This window comes from Apteryx rowi, unplaced genomic scaffold, assembly GCF_003343035.1.
Source record: "Apteryx rowi isolate R43461 unplaced genomic scaffold, aptRow1 scaffold_7, whole genome shotgun sequence".
Lineage (NCBI taxonomy): Eukaryota > Metazoa > Chordata > Aves > Apterygiformes > Apterygidae > Apteryx > Apteryx rowi.
This window is the reverse complement of record NW_020450982.1, coordinates 5,027,352-5,036,916: the sequence shown is the minus strand read 5'-3', so window position 1 is coordinate 5,036,916 and position 9,565 is coordinate 5,027,352. Positions and strand designations below refer to the sequence as shown.

Sequence of the window (9,565 nt, the reverse complement as noted above, 5' to 3'; positions counted from 1 at the left end):
GCTGATCACAACTCTCTGAGCTCTGCCATTCAGCCAGTTCTCAATCCACCTCACTGTCCACTCATCTAACCCACACTTCCTGAGCTTGTCTATGAGGATGTTATGGGAGAAATGCTGTTTGCTGGCAAGTTAAAAGCTCCAAGGAATTCTAAGTCTGAAATCTACATGTTTATTTTAGCAACAGAAGCAGTCATTTAAAACCCCCCAACCCAAAAGCACGTACGAACTCTCCTCAGAAATTATTTTCCATAAAAACTCTCCAACTGATGTTATTTCTGCTTTTGTCCTTTAATTGGAAAAGCTGTTATAGGATTAAAATCATTATTTTGCCCAGGATTGGCATCATCCTAGCTGCTCTGAAACCTCCTGGATAATCTGCTTATTGCCCGATCCCCGATTCTTGTTTGCCTGGGCAGGAATGGGCTGCTTTTTTAGCTTTTCTCCTCTGCTTCCTGTTGCAAAATAAGCTTTGCAGGAAGAAAGGAGAAGGAATAATACCAATAAATTGGTAATATTCATGCCTGATAATTTTGATGAGGGAGATGTATTTAGACTCCAACTGTGGCATTGTGTATCGTCCACCCCAGCTCACACTTTCATTTGTGTTGCTTTCTGCTTTGGCGGTTTCAGAAGGAAACCTCAGGGGAGATAGGTTTCTTTGGCTTCATTACCTACTCTGGAAATAGGTTCTCTTTCCCTAGATTTCCACGTTGACTGTACAGATTTGTGTTCTGATAGGGGATCATTCTGCCAACATAGGCTTGTTTACTTCACAACTTCAGTCTGAGAAGACTTCTTGCAATATTAAACTATCCATCTTTTGCTTTAGGAGATTATTTTCAGCATGCAACTGTGGATTACTACTGGTGATTGCCACTGTTCCTCTTTCTTTCATGAAGACTTAATATTACAGTAGAATTGAATTCTCTTTTCTAATGTAGTTTCCTGCCTTAATTAGTTTCTTCCTAGATCCTTTCTAACTCAGTATGATACCAGCCCTCTGAGAAGCTTCTTTTGTTGATACGTTTAGAAAAGGCTCTACTTCTTTTATGGAAAGAATTTTCTCTAGGGATGCTGCCAAGACTCAGAAGACCGAGAAATCTTAAAGCTTTGTATTTGATTGTAATCAAACTGGCACTCATTATCATTTTGTCTGTGTAGAGCTGGAACAGATGAATATGTTCCTTTGGCACTGGCTTTAGCCAAATTTGAAAGTAATGGAGTAAATGACCATGACTGCAAGAAACATTGAGCGGTGGTAGGGCATCAAAGTTCATGCAATTGTTTCTTCTTTCCTGGTAACTTCCAAGCCACTGGCCAATTTCATCCAGGTTTGAAAAGAGAAAGAAATGTCAAAAATAATTGTTACTACAATTTCATAAAAATTGGAGCCAAGTAGGAGAGAGACCCTCACTTCCTCCTGGAAAAAAAGACAGTTCATTGTTTACTAAGGTTTGGCAGCACTGGTTGACATACAGCTGTGACGCAGAGTGCACAGCTCTCAACTAGCTGGGGGAAGTGCTGCCTCCTGCTACACGCAGGTAAAATAGGAGACCGGGGGTTACCTCTATAAGGACGACAGGAGGGGGCAAGATGACAAAAGACAAAATCAAGTCTGTGGGAAACCAAGTGTCTTTAATTCTGTTGCTTGAGATGCAACTTGTTTATTTTACAGTGCTGAAAGCACCTGATTCTAAAAGTATTCTGTCTCTAAAAACATGATGTTAGTGACTTAACTCTGGGTGGAGGGAGACGCCTATGAGAAGGACAGCCTCCACAATGTTTCTTGTGATGTTGCTTGGTTGTCAGTTTGGTGTATTGCTTTTACCTGTGGAGGGAATGATTGGATACTTCTGCTGCAGCAAATGGAAGATCTTTCTGCATTTTATGATGTAGGAGTGGAGCTGGCTTTTCCTTCCCTGTGTTCACCTTCTGAATCAGTTCGCTTCTTTGGAGCATGCTGTGAGTGCCCTAAACTTCAGGGACATTGCTCAGAACACTGAGACTGCACTGAGAGGTTAGCGCAAGGAAGTGATAGGTGTCTTTCCTGGATTGTAAATCTGGCCTTTTTAGAAAGAAAATTAAAAACAAACAAACAAATCTTAAATTTTGGTTGTGCATATTGAAGCAGAGTATACTTGTGGCATCATCTGCAGTTTATTGCTTTGCTTTTCAGTACTAAAGACATTAAAAAATTAGTATTCTACAAGCTTGAAAGAGAGACTATTATCTAATTGGCTTTTGGTTAGGAGGATACTGATTTCTAGGTCAATGTAAAACAAATGAGCATTTAAATTGAAGAGGAGCAGCTGTTCCAAAGCCCCTTTCCACAGTGCCTGGTTTTGTTAAGGATAATTATGTCTAATTTTAAATTATGATAGCTTTGAGTATTGAGCTTTGCCTTGTTACATGCACTAGCTTATTCTCCTTCATCAATAAGAATGTTCCATCATGGAGCTAGGTTTCTGATTTGATTTATTTTTCTGGGCCTTTTGAATTATGAAGAAAAATACAGCTTTAGAGAGGTGTGATTTTTTTTTTTTTTTTCTGCTTGTTTGTTTTGTTTTTCTTTATGCAACTGTGATCATCTTCCCATTTTATTTTTCCAGGTCTCAAAACAGATACAATGTTGTCTATGACTTTGTAGAAAGATACTGCTGAGAAAATAACATTTATTTAAACGTACAACATTTTTGTTCATGTTTTTATCATGAAAATGGAAGCCTCAGAATATAGTGCTGAAAAATTCAAGAAAGCTCTTGTCAGCCCTTGGAAGGAAACATATGCTAAAGATGTCCTGTGGATTACACACTGCTTGTTTCAATTAACACATTGATATTCCCTGTCAGTTCTGGAGACAAAAGCCCAGGTGACAATTCAAATCGTGCATGAACATCATATTTTAATTTCTTATTGGTGAGCTTAGAATTTTCTTAAACAAAGAACAAAAGATTACAACTGCTAAGCTCAATGCTACATTAGTAATTCAATGGGATGTCTGAACACTTTAAAGAACACACGTTGTAAATACATTACTGCTGAAATGAAGCATGGTTATATTTTTATGAAATTTTGGACATGGCAGTATTTTAGTGCCATTCATAAGGATTGTGTGTTTGAATTGAATTTGGATGAAAATGTAACTATAACTCAAGAAATATATATATATATTTTTTTGCATTGTACATTTTAGTACAAAATCCAAGCTTTTTTTAAACCTGCTACTTTTATGGAAAGTGGTTGTCTTCACATGCCTTTTAAAATACTGAATGCCCCTCTTTTTCTCTGAGAAATATGCTTTGAGGCCTTAAGTCAACATCTCTCACTGTTTTTGTTTCCTCTCTTCTGACTGAATGTAACAGGTTCTGTTAAACAAAACCAAAAAAACTTGCTTGGGAGATTGCAAAGTTATTATTGTGCGTCCAATATTTTTGAGAAAAATAGCTTTTGAATTAAAAAATATGGGGTAACTCTTAAAATCRGAGGCTTGACACAGATCCTGGAGGAGAGGAAGAATAAAAAAATATTTTGTCACTGCACCGTAAATCTTTGAAATCCTGAATGAATTCCTTCCTTTATCTTTCAGGTTTTTGTTCTAGTTTAGTGGATAAATATTGGGAAGAAGGATTTCTAACAAAAATGAACAACTTTTAATTCATCTAGCATTTCAAAGGGATGACAGAATTGTGAGAAATGAATATCGAAAGTTTGTCTATGAGACCAGAAAAGGAAGAATAAAAATCTGTCATAATCCATCAGCAAAAAACTGCCTGTAAGAAGTTTCCCTAGATAGCAATGTAAGCTTAGTCCAATATTGACAAAGAGAGAAGGGGAGAATAAAATCTTCTAACTCCAAATGCTTCGGTTTATTATCTTTAAGTATTTATTTCAAAGGCAGTGTTGGAATATATATTATATTGGCCTTAAGCAGGCAGAATAGTATGATTTAACAGCATGGAGACTTGTCTCAACACTTTAGTCTCAGCTGGAAACCAAGGTAAAACCATGTATTCAAGGTATGTTGAAACAAATTGTGTGTGGATAAAGTTGGAAAAGTAAATTCAGCACTGGAAAATCTTAGTTCCAAGCAGAGTAATCAAAGAAAAATCAATTATTGATTAAGTCTTTTTCATGGCTTTTTGTTCCTAATGAGGAGGTTGTCACTAGTTCATTATTTGTAAATGTTGCGGCAGCCTAACGCAGTAGAAGAGGTTCTTTGTTTTGTTAAGCCTCAAGTTCTTGTTCTGAAGAGTTTAGTGACGAAAATGACAAATATTCTATAGAACAGAAGTGAGAGGAAAATACAATGAAATACAGCTTGATGTAGTTATATACATCCTTAAAACTCTAGCTCTGTAAAGTAAGTGCTATCTCCATGTACCTCAAAGTCAACTGTGGCTATATTGATATGCATTAAGAAGCTGAAGCAGAAAAGTTTGGGAAGAGTTTACAAAAAAGGCAAGTATATGTTTGTCCACGGCTGTTGTGGTGAGGCTTCAGAAAGAGTGCTGTTACCCAGGAATGTGGAAGAGCCGAGAGAGGATAGTTGAAGTCTTCTGTATAGTAAAATTTGGGGTATTTCTCTTTGTTTGTTTGCATGACACGTGAGATCCGTCTGTAATTTGAAGTTTTTGTAGAACCAGTTTCTATGGCTCAATAGCTCCTGGGCTAATTGAGCGCATTCGCAATGTCCTTCCTGTGGGATTCTTGAAACTACAGGTTTTGCTGTTTCTGTAAACTTTTCGGTAAAAAATGAATACCTTTTCGTTAGGGAAACGTACAAGAGTTGATATCAGGTTCTTGAGCCTTGTTTTTTTTTGCCATTTTGTTTAGGAGCATTCATTGCTGATGTTTAAGTCCGAATAACTCTAAAGYGTGATGGTTGGCATATAATTAAATAACAGAATCCTGATTTTGATGATGATCGTCTAAACATTTACTAAATAGAAATTACATTTTTTCTTGCTTAAATTTGCATCTTTTTTTTTTTTTTGAAGGCTCCCCTCTGCCTATCAGAAAAGGAACTTCCTTTAAAAGTGGTATTGTATTTGAAATGTAGCATCAGAGAAGCTAATTTTCATTCTGGTCTAACACCAGTTYGACTTCAGAACAAGAGCGTTTGCATAGTGAAATTCAACATCCTAGGTAAATATTAAAGTTTAATTGAAGATTCCTTTCTGAAGATGTTCGCTTTCTCAGGGTCTTCAAGTCAACTTGTTTTTGCTTGGAAGCTGGCATCTCTTCTGAATGTGGTGCAGCGTGAAAGCAGTTGGCCTGCAGATGAATGGACTCTTTCCTCCACCCCTGTCGACAGCAAATTTACATTTGTATGGCAGATTAGTGGGTGTGCCTCCTTTCAGAGTGCCCTGAGCATGGGGGGTGGGGGGCTCTTGCCCAGAAACCTAAACCTAACAAACTAGAAACAGAAAATTCGCTGTGAAAGCGTGGTTATTGTGTAAGCCCCGAGGATTTTGGACACTTTCTCAGCGTTACTTCTTCCTGCAAGCAAGCCTCGTAAGCTGAGTTTGTKGCGGTTCCGAATGAGCCGCTGTTACGGTTCATTGTTAAGGCACCGCATTGCTGCAAGGGTCTAGTTTCTCAAATTGAATCTTGTAAATAGGCAGGAAATCCAGAAGAAATTCAGGCAAGCTGTCAGGCGAGTTTCCTTGGGTTGACTGCCAAGCTTTTTAAAGCAAGTTACCTCATCAACCTTCCTTGTTTCACTAGTCTGTCAGTTTATCTCAAAGGGACACGTTTTTAAATCTCTGGATAAACATAGCTTGATCAAAATAAATAAATAAAAAACCCCCCAAACACTTAAGTTTCAGATTGACAGTGAAACATTTGGCTCATTTTGCTTGCACAGACAAATGTTACCAAAGACTTAAGGATAAGATCCTATTGAAATTGTCAGCTGATAATCTTTTTGAAAGTGATTTTTTTTTTTTTTTTTTTACTACCAGATAATGTTATGTAAGGATATGTTACATTTTTAAGGTTTACCACAGCTTGATGTTCTATTGCTTTTAGTTTTGACTGAACAGATTAAGAAATCATGGGAAAATGTGAATTTTGAATCTCAGTGTGCTAGATTTGGGAATCATTCCTTTTCAAAGTTCCCTGATGATACTAGTAGACAATAAAAAGCACCACGTCTCATTGCAGATAGCTGAAAAGCTGTGGTTGCTTTAGCATGATTTCTGGTGGGCGTATTCTTTTTGTGTGGCAAAGCCTGAACGTATCTTCATTGCTGGACCACGCTGTTGTGTAGTATTGACTTCCTTTACACCAGGTCTCCCATAGTAGGATACCAGCTGTGTGGAGAGGATTTCTGGTGTTTCTGTAGTAAATACCAAATGGCTTAATTTGGCTTAATACATCATCTAAGCTGTCAATGTAGATGGACTTAGACCTCTAATCTTTTGAGTTTGAGGTGTGCAGCTATTGAATTCACTTAAACTGTACTAGAGAGCGCCCAGAACTTTGACCCACAATGTAATGGTTTGATTGCTAAGATAGCCTTTACTGGTTTTGGTTTTATGGTAGCAGTAGGTTTCTGTTCTGATGCAACAGTGCAGATCACAAAAGATGGGAGGATGCAGTGACAAAACCTGAGAGGACTAGTAAGTCATGACAAAATGAATAGCTCTCTTTTTCATATTTTAATTCATTCTTAATAAACAGGATGAAAAAATTAAACTTCAATGAATGTTGAAAGTGATTCCTGAAATATGCTTGAATTTTCAAGTATAGTTTAAGGTATGTAGAAGGAATTTTGTGTTTAGCATAGATAGTACAATAAACAGAAACGGAACACAGCTCAAAGATAAGCCATGAGCTCCTACGGAGATCTCAAATTTTGCACATGCGTGTGTGTGTATACACACACACACACACACACACACACACAGATATATATGTTATATAATAAATTATTATACTCTCTCTCTAATATAGTAGATAGACACTCCTTATTTATCTCCTTCTTTGCAACTGCTTTGGTGATTAGCAATTGTGTGTTCTAGGATAACGACTTATTCACAACTTGTTAATTTTTTTGTAAGATGTATTGCATGTAGAAACAATTGTATTACCTCATAAACTCTTCCTGTGATCATTGTTTTCCTGCCTGTTAAATTGGTGCACATTTGGTCATCTTTTATTCAAAACCATGTGGGCAACAGAAAAACTGAAAGAATTGTTGCTTTGATTCTATTGCAGTTTATGCCGGTCATCTTCAGACACAGTTATTGGAATTGTTCTAGCATTTCAGATTCTTCTTCCACAAGAGAGAGGAGTAATAGAAAGATTTTGGTAGCAGGTTGTGGAAGTAGGAGGAGAAGGTCTGAAACGAGGTGGATGAAAAGGGGTTTCTTCCTTAGCAACAGAAATGACATGCTTTTGGAGTCTGCTCACAAGCATGTAACATGTGAAGTGAAGACGTTGACTGAAATCTAATTACAGCACCTTCTTAGAGCTGATGTGCCTTTTGGCACATATGAGTAGGAAGTGATTGGACCAAAGGATCTTTCACCTTTTTGCACTGACAGGTGGGGTTTGTTGCTCTCTAGCATTTGTGGAGTAAAATTCCAGGTCCTCTTAATACTGTTGAATGTTTTGTTATACCTGTGGCCTTTTCTGTGATAAAGTTCCTGAGGTCTTTAACTCTGACCTGTTTTTCTAGCCTAAAAACATTTATTTTGGTTCCTTCCATTTTATCAATATTCATCTTGAAATGTAGGTACCAGGCATGATTTCCCATACTGGTCTCGCCAATGTCATATACTGAGACAATATAACCTAACTAGTCTCACTCATTCATGACATAAGTGTTCTTTCTGTTTTTCCAGCGCTTACATGAACTATCATAGCTATCACACTGTGTTTAGGACTATTTTTCAATTTATGATTTCACTGTTACCCCTAGTTCCTTTGTGGATTTGATGCCTTTTAGGATGCAAGATACTGTTGTTTTCAGCAAGCCCTACCTTTGCGCTTACTTCCTAGATAAGAACATAGAATAATTTACCAGGATAGTCTATTAGCTTATCTCTGATAGCAGCTGATAGCAGGTGTCTAGGGAAGAGTACTTTCCCAGAATACTTGTAGCTGTTTGTGGCTCAGGATCATCTACAGTTTTTGGGTTTTTTTTAAGCTCTTGATGGACTTTTCTTCCATGAATTTGTCCAAGGTCTTTTAGCCATACCTGTGTGAGAACTTTTTTTTAGCCTTCTACAGCAAGAAGTATTGCAATATGACTATTGCACAAAGTAGTATCTCCTTTTGTTTGTTTGGAAATTGCTGTTAGTCTCATCTAATTTCTCCTTGTATTGGAAGAACTGATAAGCAGACCTTCCCTACTCATCAGGCTAACCATTGCAGGAAGATATTTACTGCAAATTCTTGGCTCTATTTCTTGATGTCTTCAAATCGAGACTGAGTATCTTTTTCAGATACGCTGTAGCCAACGCTGTTTGGACCTCTATACAGGAGGTCACTGGAGAAAATTTATGGTCACGTAAAGGTCACGTGATAGCCCTTTCTGGCTTTGAAAGAAAATCTTTGGATGTGTATTTTTTTTTTTAAGCACTTTTTTTCTGAGTTAGTTGAAAAAGAAATAGAATGGTAAGAATTAAGCCTTTGGCACAACTACTCCTTTCCTTCCTGAAGAAGCACAAGGGAATGGAAGTGTAAATCTGTTTCACATATTGTCTCAAAGAGTGTAAGTTTTCTTACAGACTTCTTTCTTTGTTTTTTAGCTGTGCCCCACTCTAGAAATTTAGTGGGAGGGAAAGGAGGCTCTGGTGTGGAATTGATTAGATTATGTCTAAATGATCCCAGTATCAAGCTACCCTTTCTCTTCCTCTTTGTTCCTTGCTGCAGAGGTAAGCAAAATCTTCCCTAGATTCTGTTAGTTTGATGGAGGAGCAAAGAATGTAGTTAGGAGTTTACTAAAGTTATCGGTGAACAAACTTTGAACTCCCTGTTTTTTTTCCTCTTCCTATTTTTTTTAAGTGAAGTTAAGAGCACTAAGGTAGTATAATTCTTAAAGATAACATGACCTCCTTATTTTGAACTTTTTTCTGCTGCAGAGATTTCATTAGACCCTTTATTACCTGTACATCTGAAAAATGTTGGAGGATTTGTTCTATGATTGACTTTTTATATAATTGATAACTGCATTATATGAAATTCAGTTTTTTAAATATCTTTCAGTAATATAGCTCTTAGTGTAATATTTTATACAAATATATTCTCATCTTTGGAGACTTTTGTGCAGATGTCTTAACATGCTAAAATGAATGTCACAGGATGGAGTAATCTCTTGATGGAATGACAGGGGTGTTTCTAAAGGTGACATTTTGTAAGCAAAATTTTAAATGTATGAGAGAGTCGCTTTTAAACTTGTAGTTGTCCTTCATTTTATTGAGTTTGGTACAGGGTATTCTCTTCCACCTCTTTTCATCATTGCTTTTCCAGGGCAGATTTTATTGAAGGAAGCAAAAGGGAGAGTAGATGAATGTTAACAGTAAAGTAGGAGGGAAGAAAAGGTGATCACCACATT

General features: G+C 37.0%; 1 protein-coding gene across 12 annotated transcripts in view; it reads left to right on the top strand.

Moving 5' to 3' along the window:
• MAST2 (microtubule associated serine/threonine kinase 2) overlaps window positions 1-9,565 on the top strand; it is a 206,067-nt gene that overhangs the window by 37,351 nt on the left and 159,151 nt on the right. Inside the window, exon 2 of one of the 12 annotated variants that reach the window (XM_026086774.1) lies at window positions 4,998-5,145. The exons of the other annotated variants lie outside the window; for them this stretch is intronic. The gene's annotated coding sequence lies outside the window, so the exon portion shown is untranslated. The remainder of the gene's footprint in view (window positions 1-4,997; window positions 5,146-9,565) is intronic. 12 annotated transcript variants of the gene reach the window in all.